We start from the raw sequence: 18,111 nt of genomic DNA, 5'->3' as shown, positions 1-18,111 counted from the left end.
TTAAAAAAATACAACTATAGCATTTTTTACTTATTTGGGACACTCTGTATCATCTAAAATTATTTCTAAATTGTAGCTCTAATAGTGCTTCAACGAACCCAAAACTTAAAATTTGTAAAAATCTAATCGTTTAGCTACAATAATCCCTGTCGTATGTGGTGAACAACCCTGTATAATAATTCGGGTCTCATCGGATCTGCTGATATATTTTGATAAAATTTAGGCTATTAGGACCTATTTTTTTATATGACAATTATTTTTTTAATTAACAACTTAGGACAAAGAAAAAGCTTGCATGGTTTCCACCGCCAACGTAAAACAAATGAATTCAAGGCGGTGCCAAATATTTATTGGGATAAGTTTTTATCGTTTAAATATTGTTGTAAATGATAATTATCATTTAATTAGTGCTAACTTATTAAATTTCACAACACGGCGAAATTTTAACAAAATCGGCTAACGGATCTTTGAGATATTAATAAAAAAGGCCTATTAGAAAACACCTTGACAACCCCTGTATCTTTAAAATTATACATTTCCGGACACATGTTTATATGAACTTTTTACCTTAAAAACAGTCAAAGAATCACCTCCTGAAATTTGGCCAGATACTTAATTAACATCCTGTATTTAAAAATGGCTAGCTAGTGATTTAGTAAGCTATGTTTATTTTAATAGGAAAAAAATTCATTTCATAAAAAAATAAACAAACCCATAATACAAATACTATACACCAATTAATTAATTTTAATTGTATCTAAAGGCACTTTAATAATTGAAAAATGGACAGGAGCACTTAAAAATAACTTCATAGAGTATACCAAATATGCTAAAAATAATAATTCCAATAAAAAAACACAAATGGCACATTAAAATCTGCATTATCTGAAATCAAACTATAGCTAAACGGCTAATAAAATAATAGAGACAAGACGCCGACATCTATAACAAGATGAGCAGTTTTTAATAATTATTCCGAGTTATTATTACATACTTGTTTTACAATTATTGTAATACAATAGCATTCCTTCAAATAAATTTTGATTTAAGTATTGTTAATATAGTCATATTAATGATTATAGCCCGTACGATTTCTAAAATAAATAATCAAGAGTGTTTTTATCAGAATTATTGTATGATTAAGTAGAAATAGTTAATATTTAGTAACTTCGTAAGTGTTATATTTTAATATAATTATGAATTTAATAATTAAATAATTATCTTAAGTTTAAATTGTGGTAAACTTGTATGAGTTTCAATCATTTATATTTAAAATCTTAGGGAAGGCAATATAGATTTTAGGCAGGAGAACTCAAGAGAACGACTGTGCAATTAGTAATTAAGACTACAATTTTTTTTTACTTGCCATTTTCTTCTCGTTCACGTTGCACGTTGACTCTTCGTTGTGTCACACACAATCTGAATTTCGGATATGATGCAGAACTGATAAATTGGACCAAATATATTAATTGCAGGTAATCAAAGACATGTTTTTGTTAACTTTGCAAACATTTAAGGCATGCAATAATTTTAAAAAATTTTGACATGAGATTACTTTATAATTCTTGGAAGTCTTGGATGATAAAGATTTGAATTATTATGGGTCTGTTTTGTTTAAGAAGCTAACAAATAATTTCAAAAACTCAACTATCAAAATATAATGGTAGCAAATTTTTAAAATCATGCATAGGTATAATGTTCTATATTAATTGGGCATACTGAATGTAAACTAGGTATAGTTGCTGCAATCGATAATATATTTTGTTACTTTTTCATATCACACAACATTTTCATCATAACAAAAAACTGTCAATACCGCTACTCATATTATGGGCACCTATGACTTAAATCTGATAATGATGTTTAAAAATACATAGGTATACATACTATGAGTAGTGGTTGTGACGGGTTTTTACTAGGTATAATGAAAAGAAGCTGCAAACTAAATTATCGTGGAACTCTATTTTAATTTATTTTTATCTGCAGTAACTATTACATATTTTTTGTACGGCGAATTTAAATTTATGAATCATAAATTTACACCGTAAGTTCGAATATTGGTTAAACCTAGAAATACCCAGGTAATAGCCCGAAATATGCAAAAGAGGGAGTGAGTTTAGGTTAGATTAGAATTAGGTTTTAGTTGGTTTTGCATTAATAAAAATATAGGCCTAATTAAAATTTAACCTAAAGTGACCTTTTTTGCATATTTCGGGCTACTACGTGGGTAACTCTACGTTTAACCAATATTCAGGCTTTTACGATAACGTAATACTCATTCTGATTGGTTTAATCTGGCTCCATAATGAAACGGTGGGTTCGAGGTGCTATTGCAAATTAATGCCTCACATTTCTATAGTGTCGTGACCGTGATCGTGACCATTCATGAATCCGTACACGTTCATCTCCATCATTAATATTTTTCTTACTAAATTCTTCACTTTTATAAAAAGCCATTACGATAAAAATCAAATATCAAAATTATTTAACGTTGCGAACGGTTCACTTGTTCACTATACGTATCTGGAATATATTTGCGAATGGCAATTAGCGATACGTTAGACTGCCGGAATGCTGACGTCACGAATGTCAAATTGCTTTCCAAACAAGCTTTAGTTCTTTTATATTTCTATTGAGGTCTTTCAAATGACGTCACTAGTTAATATAAAATGTAAAAAAACAGGTGATTGCTGACCACCGCCGACTTTTGTGTCTGGTATTTTGATGGTAGGTAACTATGATGGTTGCGCATGTTGCAAAATCTGTGAATTTTTTGCTAATATTTTGAGAATCACTGGATCTTTTCTGGATTTTCTTTCTTGTAACTTTAATCTACTATCTATATTGCCATATTATCAAAAAATATTTTTTTTTAAATAAAAACTAAAAAAAAATTCCAAAAAAATTTTCAAAAAATTCCGAATTTTCAAAAAAAAATTATTTAGAAAAAACCTCATAGGCCTGTTTCTGGGGTTGAACTATTCTACCAGTTAAGTTAAAATACTTGCACTTATTTCTGGGACACCCTGTATATGGGTAAATAGTAGCGCCGCGCCGCGCCGCCTCGCGCTTATAACCTTGAAAAATTAAAGCGTGTTATCAAATCGGCTAGTTCACAGTGAAAGCAGGTAGGCACCGTCAACCAGCGTTCATCGGCGTTCTCGCTTTTACCGGAACGAAAATTTATTTATTTCTGCTTTTGCACGCGCCGACGGCGCACAGGGGTATTAAGAACTAAAAGTTGGCCAAAATTATGTTTTATGATTTTTTTGCTTTTTTGCTAGTAATATTAATTATTAATTAGAGGAGAGGTTGCTAATATGGAACCCCATTTTGTTTTTCCTACACAATATTTTTTCCTCTACTCTGAAACCCTTTCCACCGATCAAATAGGGCCATTCTGTGCAAAACCAAGCAATTGGATGAGGATGCTAGAACAAGAAAGTAATTTGTATATTATAGACGATATTTGAGCGAGGATGGGTGTTAATAGGGTAAAGACTATTTCCTTTAAGAATCTATTTAAATCAATGTTTTTTTTGGCAGTGGCAAATATTGGCAAGATTTTTGTGCATATTCCAATGCTGGAGACTTTAAGCATTGAACGGATACTAATTTCCATGCGGAATATTGCCGAATAGTCTTACACCTTATAAAAATGCCACTGATTTTTTAAATATAAAACATTATAAAAAAATAGAATAGAAGGAAACGTTTAAAAAAAAAAAAATATGGCATAAAAAAGAACAGAGCAAACAAACAAAGCTGGCTCTGTATCCATCATGACAGTTATTATGAACAATTTGCAAAAAAAGCACTACAAACAATTCCACTATTTTTATAATCTTAGAAATATTCAGAATACACTCAAGATAATTCATACTTTTAACTGAAATATATTATTTATTTGATAGTCAACTTACGACTTAAAAAAGCTGATAACTAATAAACGTGCTTACATTTAGTATTTATAGATTTGTGTATTCAGTTAAGATAAAAAATGAAAATAAAAAAATATCACTTTTGGCCAGGTTTATAGACCAAATACACCTATGTGCGGCGGGCGCGGCGTTTGAATATGGTTTGGTTAGGTTAGGTTAGTTAATCAGGTAAATTTCCTCTTAATTAACTACTTCCGAACCCTGCTCGCATCTCCGAAAAAGCCATATAACAAAACACGTGATGCACATAGGCAAAGTTACGCATCACGTGTATTGTTATATGGCTTTTTTTTGTGAGCGATATTTGAAGATGCGAGTGGTCAAGAATAGGTCCCCAGAGACGGCGCTGGTTGCCGGAAAGCAGAAACCTGCCTCCACTATGTTCGTACCCTTACTGTTACTCTAAGAAAATACTTCCAAACCAATACACTACTGTCAACTATTTCAATCATTGTTAATCGCTCCGTATTAATGATTCCTAAATTACAGTCAACGTTGACTATTATTAGACCACCCTCTATAGTAAAAAAATAAATCTAGGCCCCATTGTGCATCGAAAAGCTCTAAATCACCGGATATATAAAACCATCGGTGTAGCTGAGCCCGTCCACTGGCGTAATGTACTCGATACGTCATATTTCGAGCCGTATGTGGTTAATAAGCAAAACGGATGGGTTCCCTATTGTAATCTCCGATATCAGTACCGACATATAACCGTAGCCGAGCCAGATAAATTTCAATTTGATATACGACCGTTCGATTTTGTCGATTATGTAGTCACAAAAGGCATAATAATTTTACTATAACTTCAGAAATGGATTATGTGGTGGATTTTGCAAATATATAGCTATAAACCTGCGCGATATTCAGTGTTAACGTTACGTTATAATATCGAACGATGAAATTATACAGCCAACAAATTTCAATACAATTCAAATATATACATATATATTTTTTTTATTCGTGCGTTTTTATTTGATCTCAACTGACATTTGATATTTTTGTCGATGTACTTGTTTGTGCCATCACAAAGGAAAAATAATCCTTTTGTAATATAAGCCTAGACAGGCCGAGCTGTTGTACCCCATAAAAGAAGATGATAGATTATTTATTTTAGTTTGAGTTATTACGTTTCCAATAATAGAGCTTTTCGTTGTGTACCTAGCTACAGTAATGGACAAAAATAAGGGGACAAATTGCGTTTAATGGTTTCCTGAGTGAGGACATTAATCAAAAATGAAATGATTTCCTTTAATACAAACAAATTTTCTAGCAACAACAAAATTCATATTTAATATGGAACTTGAACCAATAATTAAAGAAAGCTGAATAGAAAGGAAATAATAAATAAATTCAAATATTCATAGAAGTTCACATAGCAAAGAAATAAAAGTCTCTTATATACTAGAAAAACCGTCCAAATTAATAGACATACTTTTACTTTTATCTCAAATAAGATTTTTCTTTGGCAGTATTGAGCGGATAAAAAATGTCAAGCCATCCTGACAGTCTGTTAATGTAATGCATGTTTACTCCACTAATTGAAATGCCTGTCTTGTATGATTGTGTAGGTACATAGGTATACCAGGAAAATGAAAAGGATTAAATATTTTGTTGACAACAACTTATATAAAACGCAGTCTAAATACAGGGTGGTCCGAACTATATTCCGGAAACTTCAGCAGTATATTCTACAGATAAAAATAAGTAAAAAAGTTCGTATAAATGTATGTCCTAAAATGCTTAGTTTCGGAGATACAGGGTGTAGAAATTTCATTTTTATGTAGATTTTTTCCAAATAATTTCTGAAGTAAAGTCAATATATGAGAGAAAATTGGTGTCTGGGAGTTTTTTGACATGAGAAATTTGATTTTGATGTCAATATGACTCCTACTAGTAGAGGGCGCCACCTATATATTTTTTAACCGGTTTGAAGAGTAATAACTTTACGTCCGTACCTGTATAAAACTACTGAGTAAAACAATATACATCTAAGACGTTTTCTACGTAAATAAGGTCTCTTGGTAAAAATCGCTACGAAAAATGGTTTTCGAGATATTTGGAATCGAAATTATCAATACCTGTCATCATTGACATTAATTAAACATGTTGACTAAATAGTTATTAGACTGAAATTATAAATTTGTAATATTTTTGTGCCAAAAGTTCAACAGAAACTGTTTTATTATCATTTTTTGCAGAAAAATTTATGATTAATTAAAAAAAATAAAAATTTCCCAAATTTATTATTTCACTGAAATAACTATCTACTCAACGTGTTTATTTTTCGTCAATAATGACATGCATTGACTATTTCCATTCTAAATATCTTAAAAACGGTTGCTCGTAGTGATTTTTACAAAGAGATATTTTTTACGTAAAAACTCACAGAGATGTATATTTTTTTACTCGGTATTTTTATACAGGTACGGATAAAAAGTTATTACGTGTCAAAACAGTTAAAACACATGTAGGTGGCGCCCTCTACTAGTAGGAGTCATATTGACATGAAAATCAAATTTCTCATGTCAAAAAACTCCCAGACACCAATTTTCATCTAAATATTGACGTTACTTCAGAAATTATTTAAATAAAATCGAAATAAAAATTAAACTTCTACACCCTGCATCTCTGAAACTAAGCATTTTAGGACCTAGATTTATAGGAACTTTTTTACTTATTTTTATCTGCAGAATATGCTGTCAAAGTTTCCGGAATACAATTCGGACCATCCTGTATAGTATATTTCTTAATGCTTGAAAGCACAGCAAGAATTATGAAATAGACTATAAGTACAGTACCGGCTAGAGATCCAACCCTGTATTCTTGTGGCAATAGAAAATACACTTGCCACTAAACCGAAACTCTTAAGAACAAAATAACTAAATCAACACAAAATTGAAAACATAAGATGAATACCAGAACATAGATGAAGACATCCATATTCTTTAGGTGATACAGACAATCAGCAAATATATCTCGTTAGAATTTCAAGGTAGTACCTTGGTCAAGAAAGCAGCCAATTTAAAAATTATTACAAACAGCAAAAATTGTATGTGTCAATTATAACCAATAATAGAAATTAAAAATGTTGCTGAATATATTTTTGATAGATTATACTTAAGAAATATAAAAAAAACTCAAAATTTAAGTGAGGATGCAGTCAATAATCACCACACAGGCTAATAAAACTACTTTTTCAAATTTGTCAAGCTATCGAGAATGTTATTCCCATCATCAGGACAGTTTGACTGAGTCAATTAGCAAAAAAAACATTCTCTGCACAAAAAGACTTTAAAACTAGAATTTCCACTGTCATATGATACTAATTTGCAAAATTTAAGTGCATCCTCACTTAAATTTCAAGTCAATAATCACCACACAGGTTAATAAAGCTACTTTTTCAAATTTGTCAAGCTTTCGAGAATTTTATTCCCATCATCAGGAGAGTTTGACTGAGTCAATTAGCAAAAAAAAACATCCTCTGCACAAAAATGCCTTAAAACTAGAATTTTCACTGTCATATCCCAAGGAGCATCAATCTAACTTCGAACTAAATCTGACCTGAAGCGATGTCAGACTTTGTCGCTTTCTATTAAAAGCGACGTCGTTGGATCCGAGTCGGTAAGTCCAACGATCTGTCGACGTACAAAATAACAACGTACCATTTTTATTAATTTCCCAACGTCATTCCTACGTTGGCTTGCACGACGTACATATACTTGAACTAGCCCGACGTCTACCCGTTGTCCGAATAGGACACGTCTCACTGATAATCCCTAAAGTAACGTCCAATTATATTTTGTTGTATTTTATGTTCATATTTATAACCTAATTTACGTATCTCTATTTACGTCCGTAAATACAACCCATTAAGTAGAATTTGGGGCCTAATGAACATCATGAACCTAATAAAAAGTTTTTGTAAACAAACTTAATTTTTTTTATTATGCCTAAAAAAACACTAAAAATGCATTTAGACATTCATCTACATTTTACAGAAAGAGGTCGAGGCTTTTGCAAAATAATAATAGTAGTTAGTAGTGATGTCATGCCTCCACCCACGAATGTTTTTTATCCGGAAGAGATGCTGCATTACACTAGTGCATCTTAATTTCTTTTTTTAGCTTAGGAAACCAGCAGACCCCATCCTTCTCCCACATGTGAGGTACTGGTTCCAATTCTTTTAAATTTTGTATATATACTATCTTAAAAAAGTGGTTGCCCATTTTTTTAAGGAGAAAACAAAAACTAAAATATAATTGCACAAATCCACAAATCACTGATACGCAAAGTGAGGTTACGCCTACGAAACCGTTGAACCGTCAACCGTCAAACATTTTTTGACAACAAACAATTGACCTATCATAGACCAATAACAGACAACGTCGGGAATCGTTTACCAGGAATACGAAAAATTATATGCGAATGCTCCTACGTATGCTCGTACGTATGCCCTATGACGACGAATGCTCCTACGTATGCCGGCCGATCGCAAATTTTACGTGGCGTACGTTGGAATTATATACGTCATAATACGATTGCCGGTCATCCGGTTTGATGACTTCGGTCGTGTGAGACAATGTTGGAGACCCGGTCGGAATTGGTATATTGGTTCATATTTTAAGGTTCATATTAAGTCGGACACAGAAATCCGCCATTCTTAACAAGTATCCGATTGTCAGCCATTTTAAAATCGTTTTTTGTTCTTAAAATTTATATTCACATTCCGATTTCTAGCAGAATAATATTGATAAGGTTGAGTTTGGGGGGAGCCGCAGTACAGTTTTATTATTAAACCAGCTAGAAAATCAAAAAACTATTTTGAGAGTTACTTTTTTGTAGATATTTTTATTTCATAAATCTACCTAATTTTGAAGGCGCTCGTTGTTTTCTGATACTCGTGAGTATTTTAATCAGATATATCAAAAAAGTGACTTCCGTTGACAAAACTGATGTCTGAATTAATGATTCAGAATTATTATATGAAATTAGGTAGGCACTTATAGTTATATTCGAGGAGTGATTATGAATCTATTTGTAATTAGGTAGTTTGGTTAGGTTTTTGTGTATTCTTGGTAGCGAATTTGAAACCAAACGCAACATAAGTGCTTAGCGACGAATTTTAAGTAACTGAAATCCAACGTAATATGACGATGGTAATTGGTAGAACTTCATTCCCTATTAGGTCAGATACCGACGTCGAGGCGACCCGAATCTGTATTCCCCATTTAGGTGCAAATAAGGGTCGTCAGGCGGTCGAACCGACGTTGGTACCCGACGTCGAGTTTATTGAACGCGACGTATACCCGACGTAAGATAACGTCCAAATACTACTTGGGATGATGCTAGTTTTAAGGCCTTTTTGTGCAGAGGATGTTTTTTTTGCTAATTGACTCAGTCAAACTGTCGTGATGATGGAAATAAAATTCTCGAAAGCTTGACAAATTTGAAAAAGTTTTATTAGCCTGTGTGGTGATTATTGACTGCATCCTCACTTAAATTTTGAGTTTTTTCTTAACTTAGTTAGTCACGACTAACCTGTTATCTTAAGATATATAAATAATTTCAGTGAATCTTTTCAAACAATATTTTTCATAAATTCAGTTAAAAATATATTCATAGGGAACAGAAAACGACATTTTTATAACATCTGTCAATCTAGTTCTATATAATTTCATCATTCAATCCATCCAATTTCCTACATCTTAGGCTAAAAGTAAACGATGTCCTTTATAGGGAAAGCGCAAATTACACTCATTTATCAGAGCTGGAGAAGGGAAGATTTGAAGGGCTTCATAAGGCTGCCGGAGAATAACCCTCAAGAAAATCGCAAGAAGGGTAAACCGAAATGGGGGTTTGGTGTGTGTGCGTGTGTATGGGTATGGGGTTGTTGTATAGTTGGAAATTGGAAAAGGGCCGACGTAAAAACGTTAAAGCAGAACTTCGTTTGAAGTAAGAAAATAAAGTTCTGGAAGAGATAGCTAAATAACGGATTTTAAAAATTCTGGAAGCTATATTTTACAATTTTTGAAGTGACACACGGCATTGAATGACGGCCGTGACGTACGAGCTAGCGACAGGAAAAGTGGTAGCGGCAGTGTTGCCACATTTATAATAATAATAATAATAATAGCTCCCGTATATAGCGTTTAACGCCTTGGGAGTAGCAAGGTACAGCTTGCCATGCTAGAGCCGTCCGGTATACAAGGAAGGTAATGTGGCTAGCACTACGCGCCAACCGCCTATTATTACCTCAGGATTGTGAATCTCAAGTACTCATTTAAGGCTGAGTCGACCTAGGTACCCAAACTTTTTTATTTTAATAAAAATAGTCGGCTGATGAAATGCCGGGTGCTTGAGATTGGTAGACGAGAGCCTGTACCTCTACGCCACCGGGCACCATCACCACACTTATACCAGCACCAGCATCACCCCATTTATAATCCAAAATAAATTTTTTATTATATCAGGGAAACTTAACTCTCTATACCGCTATTTTTAATCTTGAAAGCTATCGTACCGGAACTTTTAGTTATTTCTTTAGGTAATTTACGTGAAATATGTTTTAAGCAAAATGGGGCCCCCCCTCACAAGTTCGAAAATATTAGAATTTTGTTAAATTATTATTTTTCAAATCAATGAATTGGAACCAATGGACCCATCACAGTTAGCCTGGGCCAAGATGTCAAGAAAAAAAATATATAAACTTTGAGTACTTTATTTCTTAAATGCCGATACCACTGGCTTCAGAAAAATATAAAAATGAAAATTGCCGACGTAAAATTGGGGTCTCTACACATATTTAAAAAAAAACTTTTTCAACCAAAGTAAAAAGCGCGCAAAAAGTTTTGTTAATAATAAATAACGACCATCATCACCAAAAGGTGATCATAAGTATTAGTAAACAAGTAAAACTACAAACTAACAATTAAGGAAGTACCTCAGATTTATATTAAAGTTTTTTGAGAACAACTTAAAAGAATGATGCACCTGCTCTGAGGCTTGCTCAGAGTAAAAGCCCAATGCTTTCTGTGAAATACTAACAAAATCCACTATATGGTGAACAACAGCGTGAATTTTTGGAGTAAAACTGATTTTCGTATCTATTATGCCGGAAAATTTCAGTGTATAGGCTTCGTAATTGGTATCAATATATTTTCCAGAACAGCTGGCTACCACAGCATTGAAGGCACAAAATACCTCTATGTATTTGTTGTCTAAAAAATAAGCAAAAGGCTTAGTGTCCAAATAACAATAATAAAATAAAGTTTTGTTACAAAGTAAGTTAATTACAGTCATACCAGGATCTAGTGCTTTAAGGACGTCAACTTTTTTAAGCAAGTTTCTGGCATTATTTCCATTAAATCTGCTGTAATGGTCTAATTGTATCCCAGAACTTCTTAGCCAGCTTTCAGCAATTTTTATAAATGTTTTTAATTTTTGCTCAGACCTAGGTCTACCAACAACAAATTTTGTTATTGAATACACTGGTGAGCGCGTATTGTTTACTTTAGTTCTGGGATTAGGCCTAAACCTGACAACTTCACATATTTTACAGCTACATAAATTCTCTTTTCGATGTATTCTGACCTTAAATTTTTTGTAGTCCACAATTTTAGTCATTTTTTGTTTATCTAATTTTATATATCAGCTACCACACACAAAATTAGGCAAGCAATTGTCATCAATGCTGTCATTTGGCCATATATCCATTATTAAACCAAACAATTTACCTGTAATTTTAACATGTCGTTTAGCCTTGTTAAAACAAGTATAACATACAGCAGATCGCGACTCTTCATGGGACCGTTTTTGACAAAATGTAAAATTAGCAAAGTCGTTCACATTTTCATTAGATTTTGATTCTGACATCACAAAAAACTAAAAAAAATTTCACATTAACATATAAGCAGCCGATGCAAAACTAAATAAAACTGAACTTTTGACAGAAAACTGCGTAGTCAACTGTTTCGTGCCAATTTGTTTACGTTTGGTCGCATAGCCTATTTTGGTTAATATCTTTAATTTTCACACTAAAAGTAAAATATTATATAAAAATTAAAGAACAGACCTAAAATAAGTATTAAAAATCTATTAAATTTATTTACCAGTGTGTTCCTTTCAAACTAATTACAAGAAATAACTTTTTTTGCTTTTGCCATTGGATAAAAAATTATATATTTTTTAAAGTTGTGTGAAGACCCAGTCTCTTGTTTTCAGAAAAAGGGCGTCAACAGCGAAGGTTACGTTTAGGTGATAATGGTCCTTCAATATTCTTACCAAAACTTGTGCGCAGCTTTTAATACTGACTAAAAAAGTATATTTTTTTAAATTTGTGTAGAGACCCCAATTGTACGTCGGCGATTTTCAATTTAATATTTTTTTTAACCCAGAGGTATGAGCATTTAAAAAATATAATACTCAAACTGCATATATTTTTTTTCTTGGCATCTTGGCCCAGGCTAACTGTGCCATATGATGGACTCCGGATTCCTGAATCCTGGGTTTGTCCGTTCTCGATTTCTCATTTTGACGATTTTTGAAATATGAAATATATCGTATAAATTTCGTCATAAAAAAGGAAAATATATTCAGAGATTCAGTGGTAACAGTTCAAAACTAAAATATATTAATCCGAAATAAAATTTTAATATATGTATGACTATTTTTGTAAATACAATATTGATTTTTTTTTATTTATCACGGACTACTAATAAAAAATTATATATTTTAAATATTGCAGTAAATAGTGAAAATAAATATAAAGTAATATATATATTTAGAGAACCTCATAGCAAGACGGATCATATTTTCAAAAATATTTTTTTCGTATAAAAACAGAACTACGCCACTGTATTCTACGTAAAACGTTCTACAAGAACCAGTTTTCATCTTCTCGATATCATCCACAATAACGGAAATAAAGGGGCTGTCCCAAATTGCAACATTTTCGAAAAGACCCTGTAGCTCAGAAACGCAGAGGGTTATAAAAATTTTGTTTACAACATCTTCCGTTTGACAAAAAAGTGGGGCAGGTTTGTGCACACCGCATCCTCCTATCTTTACTAATAACAGAGATACCGTATGATTTCAACTAAAATGGGACACCCTGTACAATAATACATAGCGTCATTATTACTTAATTAAGTAGGTACCAAATACAATTAACGCAAAACACAATAAAACAATAAAAATGTGTGTTTCTAAGATATAATTAATAACTAATTCTTTTCTAAAAATCGTTCAATCTGAAAGAAGAGAAAAACGATGAAAAACTGGTAATATATTTTTACTCTGTCGCTGGAATCCTGAAGAAATTCAATTACGAGCAATTAATCACCCCGGTTTCCAGTTTTTCCTTATCAATTTTTCTAAAAAGAAAGAATACTGTAACACTGAGATTAGATTTTAACCTAAATTCGAAAAAGAACCACTTAAGGCGAAAGAAATTGCCATGTCCTAGAAGATATAATGGATCATTAATAACATGTCATTTGACACGAATTATGCAAGAGTTAGAAGAAAGATTTTGTGCCATTAAAAAATCCTAAAATTTATAGAGTTTATTAAAATGAAATATAATCATAATAATAGACAAATAACTAATAGCTGCTGCTGCAGTGATGGGGTTTATAATGGCGAGAACAAGACAAGTAGAAGCTAGTTAAAACTATTTGGCAAAATTGTTATCAAAAAAGTTCGAGAATTTACTGATGAACTATATTTGTCAGTTAAAAACAGTATTGTTTATTAATAAAATTAAAAATATAGTTAAGGAAATTTTGGTCTCTTTTGATGTATCGTCGTTATTTTCATGAGTTCAACCCATGGTACAAAGAATACAAGGTATGATCGATAGCGGCTCCAATTTCGTTCAGTTCGCGCATACCACCTGTGACGTCACCAGGAAAATAATGAATAAATAAAAAATAAAGAAAGTTGACAGGAGATCTGCATTTTTTGGGATTATGGTTAAGAATTGTTTATTTTTAAGACTTTTTAGTTCGTTTAATTTAACAATTACTAAAACCAGCAGTTCCAAAAATATATTTAAAAATAATAATTATCTATTAACATGGATTTTGACGATGGGTAAGAATACTAAATTTATTTCTATATTCGGTATAAAATTGTTTATTAGGTTTTTAGTTTGCGATGTTTATGGTAAATAATTTTCATTTTTATTGCCTCTGAATTCACATGAGGACAGAGATGAGGATGTTTATGGAAAAGTAACCACAAGAGGAATTGTTACATCATTTAAAAAATGTTGGGAAGTTTCCCATCGTCAAGTAGAAAATGCCAATGCAGATGAACGTATTGTAATTGTGATAGAAGTAATTCTAAGGGTGAAGTTTATTATAATTAGTGGAAGTAATACCAAGGGTGAAGTTTATTATAATTAGTGACCTGTGCTTCTTTTTATATGTAGATGTTTCTGGTTTTGAGAATAAATCGGTTGAACGACACCCAAAATTTAAAGGAAGTATTTGCATACCCAGAATATGCCCATCAAGGATTATATAGCTCAAATTTCCTTTAATGGTAGGCAATTATTCAATGCAAATTAACTTTTTAAGTGACTGAAATATTAAATAGTTTACAATATGGTATATCACTAAAAATATATTACTTTTAGGTACAATTAGGGCCCGATACATTTCAAAAAGTAGAATATTATTTTATATTAAATGAGGTATTGTACTAACAATCAATTTATATTAATAACGGAGATTAAAAATAACGGAATAAATAGTTCTTTCTTTTTATACTACAAAAAAATAAACTATAGAATACAACAGTATTTAAAAAAATAAATAAAAAGTTATGTCCCGGCCGAGATTCGAACTCGGCCTTCGCTTCCTAGCCCAATCCCTACGCACTGCTCCACAGTAACTTGCTTAGCGATAATTCAATGACGGTATATAAACAAAAAAACAGGTTTATAACAATATCTTGACGATTTGAACTGGCGCGCGGAGCGTGCTGACCAATAGCGCCTGTTATCACCTGTGACGTAGCGACCAACCTGCGCAATATCATACCTTGTATTCTTTGTACCATGAGTTCAACCCATTCCACATATTTTGGAAGAATTACTTAGCAAATCAGCAAAATAAAATATTAAATTACCACATTACACCAAAACACTTTTACGTTTACACTGGACGCGCATTTCGCTATAATCATATTAGCATCATCAGCAGATGATTAAAACTGGTTGCAGTGAATGCAGTGTTGCAATGATGATTATGATAATGAAGATACTTAATTTCGTAATTCATCATTGCTATATCTACACGAACTTTAAACAAAGCATACACATATGTATAGAGTTTTACATCATCAGGTACATAATAGTGATCAGATAATATTAATATTGAGAAATGTCAATTTATCTAATGAGAGTACATTATCGACCTGTCCGTTCTAAGGTCTGTTCTCATTAGTATACCCCATTAGTACATCCAGGAGTGATTTTTCGATGTTTTTCTCACAATGAAAATAAGATTTTAATGTTTTTAAAGCAAAAAAAACTGAAACTGCTAATACAGCTATTTTACTAATAGAAAGTCCGTCAATTAAGTGCATAAGTGCAGTCAATTGATCAAGCAACAGGTCATTTTACATAATCCTAAGATATGAGTAAATATACTTAGATAGTTTCGGAGATATTAATAAATAAATAAAAAAAAATATATTTTTCCTCCTTTCTTAAAAAAATAATAAATATACAAGAACTGTCCTGAAATCAAAACTATGTTAGATATTTACTTTAGATGATCTGTACTTACCTTGCTATACATAATATGGTAATAGTAAATCATACAGGATGTTCAAAATTCTACGCCAAACTTTCTAAAATATACAATAATTTGTCTTCGTTCTTTTTTTGAATAGCACTGTATATTATTTTTTCAGTAAATAGATAATTTTAAAAAAATGAACATTTTTTGTATTTAGAATATTTCAAAATTTTTAACGGTTTATTCACTATTTAACGGATATTCGCGGTTTTATGTTTCTTATGGCATTTCGACAATAAATTTTATTATAATGTAATATAATAAAATTTATAAATGTATTTTACAGTTGAAAGAGCCATAAGAAATAATGCTGCATATATCTGCAAAACCAATAAAAATTTGGATATGTTCCATTGAAAAAAATGAAAAGTTCTTTTATATTTTAGAAAGTTTGTATGATTTAAGATTACGATATTTGCAGCAAATAAGTATAGACCATCTAAAGTAAATACCTAATATAGTTTTGGTTTCAGGACAGTTCTTGTATTTGTAATATGTTTTTAAGAAAGATTGAAAGAGATATATTTTTTATTTATTTATTAATATCTTAGAATTATATAAAGTTACTAGCGTGTACCAGCTCCGAAACTAAAGTTCCAAGAAAAGTCGTAATATATCTACAAATTCATTTACCCACTAGTAGATATAAAAAGCATTTTTGGTAAACTCTGTCTCAAACAGTTTCTGAAAAATAAAATTAATTTTCTTAAAAAGGTCCGATTAAATTTATATCTCCGAAACTAAAGTTCCAAGAAAAGTCGTAATATATCTACAAATTCATTTACCCACTAGTAGTTATAAAAAGCATTTTTGGTAAACTCTGTCTCTAATAGTTTCTGAAAAATAAAATTAATTTTTTTAAAAAGGTCCGATTAAATGTATATCTCCGAAAGTAAAGTTCCAAGAAAAGTCGTAATATATCTAGAAATTCATTTACCCACTAGTAGTTATAAAAAGCATTTTTGGTAAACTCTGTCTCAAATAGTTTCTGAAAAATAAAATTAATTTTTTTAAAATGTCCGATTAAATGAATATCTCCGAAAGTAAAGTTCCAAAAAAATTCGTAATATATCTAGAAATTCATTTACCCACTAGTAGATATAAAAAGCATTTTTGGTAAACTCTGTCTCAAATAGTTTCTGAAAAATTAAATTAATTTTCTTAAAAAGTTCCGATTAAATTAATATCTCCGAAACTAAAGTTCCAAGAAAAGGCGTAATATATCTACAAATTCATTTACCCACTAGTAGTTATAAAAAGCATTTTTGGTAAACTCTGTCCCTAATAGTTTCTGAAAAATAAAATTATTTTTTTTAAAAATGTCCGATTAAATGAATATCTCCGAAAGTAAAGTTCCGAAAAAATTCGTAATATATCTACAAATTCATTTACCCACTAGTAGATATAAAAAGCAGACTTCGTTCGCGTCCAATTAATCATTTGTAATGGTGATGATAAAGCAAAGCAAGAATTTCCATTAACATATAAACTGGATAAAATTTTCTCACATTTATGTCAGCATGAGAAAATACAATATGGCGATATTATTATATAACTTGGTAATATTTGAGGGGTAGTTTCATCTCGTTGGAATTTGACTTTTGAAAAATCCGTTTGCCAAAAATAAGCTTTTTACGTCAAGCAGTTTAAGCAGAATCGTGGTTAAGAAATTACACAACTTTTTGGAACACCCTGGATGATTTTTTAAAGAATTTCAAAATAAGTAAAAAACCAAATAAATTATGCTTGTCCAAACGTTTTCCCGAAAGACTAACCGTTTTTTAAATAACAAATATTGTAATATTATTTCAGGGGCGTTTTCACCCTCTTGGAATTTGAGATTCAAGAAACCCCTCCTTATCGAACCTCTACACCCCACAGTCAATCCGTTTGCCAAAAATCAGCTTTAAACGTCAAACAGTTTAAGCAGAATCGTGATTACTCAATGGTCATATTTTATGAAACACCCTGTATAAATTTATAAAAAATCTTAAAATATGTAAAATATACGTGTTTAAGAGTTTTTTCGAAAAACTCACCGGTTTTTAAATAAAAAATATTTTAATATTTGAGGGATAGTTTCACCCCCTTAGAATTCGAGTTTCGAAAAATCCCTTCTTATCGAACCTGTACACCCTAAAGTCAATCTGTTTTCCAAAAATCAGCATTTTACGTCAAGCGCTTTGAGCAGGATCGTGATTAATTAATAACCAGATTTTTCGAAACAGCCTGTATACATTTTTAAAAAATCTTAAAATATGTAAAAAACAAAATAAAATATACGTGTTTAAGCGTTTTTTTCGAAAACTTGACCGTTTTTTAAATAAAAAATATTGTAATATTTGAGGGGTGGTTTCACC

At 31.3% G+C, this 18,111-nt stretch overlaps 1 protein-coding gene across 1 annotated transcript in view; it reads right to left on the bottom strand.

The window, feature by feature from the left end:
- Positions 1-18,111, bottom strand: part of LOC115878283 (protein timeless homolog) — a 469,464-nt gene that overhangs the window by 223,149 nt on the left and 228,204 nt on the right. The gene's annotated exons all lie outside the window — the stretch shown is intronic.

Source organism: Sitophilus oryzae, unplaced genomic scaffold (assembly GCF_002938485.1).
Source record: "Sitophilus oryzae breed Bouriz unplaced genomic scaffold, Soryzae_2.0 scaffold_1507_pilon_pilon, whole genome shotgun sequence".
In the NCBI taxonomy this organism is placed as follows: Eukaryota; Metazoa; Arthropoda; class Insecta; order Coleoptera; family Curculionidae; genus Sitophilus; species Sitophilus oryzae.
Note: the sequence above shows the minus strand (reverse complement) of the source record. Positions and strands in the feature narration are given on the sequence as shown.